The 1,786-nt window shown below is 42.8% G+C and overlaps 1 protein-coding gene across 1 annotated transcript in view; it reads left to right on the top strand.

The window, feature by feature from the left end:
- LOC106001907 (dnaJ homolog subfamily C member 3-like) overlaps positions 1-1,786 on the top strand; it is a gene marked incomplete at both ends in the record, with an annotated part of 16,750 nt that overhangs the window by 14,275 nt on the left and 689 nt on the right. The window lies entirely within an intron of this gene.

The raw sequence follows: 1,786 nt of genomic DNA on the forward strand, positions 1-1,786 counted from the left end.
TGTGTGTGTGTGTGTGTGTGTGTGTGTACGTGTACAGGTTAGGCTTCTTGTTCTTGTTCAGCTTTCTTGCTTGGCTGGCTTTCTTCCACATAACCCATGCTTCCAGCCTTGATTTTTCCTGGCTATTTTAGAGTTTGACATTTCTGCTCAGGCTGGCTTTGAATCGTGATCCTTCAGATCACAGACTGAGGAAGCTAGAATTACAGATGTAAGCCTGGCACCCAGCTCTGGCTTCCCCTTAGCCATCTCTGATACCACTGTAAGGGTTGTAGGGAATCTTGCTCAGCCCTACCACAAACAAAGTGTATTGGCGGTGAAGGAATGACTGAATAGTAGTAGACTAGACCACAACTTTTATTGTCAAATAGTTTTCTGGTTTTTACACCATCATCCCCAGGTCCTCTGCACATGGAGGGCAGACTTATGCTGGGCTTTTGTTTTGTATTTGCATCACTGGCATCTTTAGCTCCTGGTTTGAGACATATGAAGCAAAAATGAAACCCAGGGAACTTAAATCCTGTTTACCCTCATGTGTTGAGGGCCCTGGCTAGTATGCTTTCGCTCTCTTTTGTAGGGTCTTGCTTTAAAACCTAGATTTGTTAATTATCTAGGGATTTTAGTTGCACTTAGCTGGAAGAACTGGGAAAGGTTCATATACTTCCCTTTCCCAGAAGCTAGCCTTTCTTTTCAATATTCATGTTTTGTTTTTTTTTTTGTTGGTTGTGGGGCTTGAACTCTGGGCCTGAGTGCTGTCCCTCAGCTCTTCAGCTCAAGGTGAGCGCTCTACCCCTTGAGCTACAGCGCCACTTCTGGTTTTCTGAGTGGTTTATTGGAGATAAGAGTTTCATGGATTTTCCTTTACTGCCTGGGCTGGCTTTGAACCGTGATCCTCAGATCTCAGCCTCCTGAGTAGCTAAGATTACAGGCGTGAGCCACGGGCGCTGGCTCATGTGTTTTTTTTTGTTTGATTTTTTTGTTTTGTGCTGGTCCTGGAGCTTGAACTCAGGGCCTGGACACTGTCCCTGAGTTTCTTTTACTCAAGGCTAGTGCTTTACCACTAGATCTACAGTACCACATCTGGCTTTTTCTGAGTAGTTTATTGGAGATTAAAGAGAGTGTCTGTCACAGACTTCTTTGCCCAGGCTGGCTTCAAACTATGATTCTCAGATCTCAACCTTCTGAGTAGCTAGTATTACATGCTAGGCATGAACCACTGGCAGCTGGCCTAAATTTTCTTCTTGAAACTGTGTTTTAAATATATCAACATTTAAATGTGAAGACTGCTACATTTTTGGAATAATATGCTACAATGGCTTATGAATATTTTTATTTTGCCATTGTTTTAACACTGTATATAGCAAGACTGGTACCCATTTAAAGAAAATGCTGCAGTAGCTTTGCTGATTTCAGAAAGTTTGTGAAGTTGGGAATTTAAGCTGGCTCTTCCTATAAGGAATTACATTGCACTTAGTTGTTAATACTGACCTATATTATGTATAGTAGTGGAGATCTGTTACGTTCATGAAAATGTGTGGTAACCAGGAAATAAAATGATGTTTTGTTGAAAATGCCCAGTGGTGGGATGGGAGCTAGGTTCTTTACTCAACGATGTTCCATCAAGCACTGCACACGGCATTGACTCTTCTCAAAGGCATGTTTCAGTGTGTCTGTGTTCACCTTCTGTGGCCAAGTGTTTTCTTTTCTTTTTCTGTTTTTTTTGGTCCGGTTGTGGGACCTGAACTCTGGGCCTGGGCGCTGTCCCTCAGCTCTTCAGCTCAAGGCTAGC

The sequence above is a fragment of the Dipodomys ordii genome, unplaced genomic scaffold (genome assembly GCF_000151885.1).
Source record: "Dipodomys ordii isolate 6190 unplaced genomic scaffold, Dord_2.0 Scaffold799, whole genome shotgun sequence".
NCBI lineage: Eukaryota > Metazoa > Chordata > Mammalia > Rodentia > Heteromyidae > Dipodomys > Dipodomys ordii.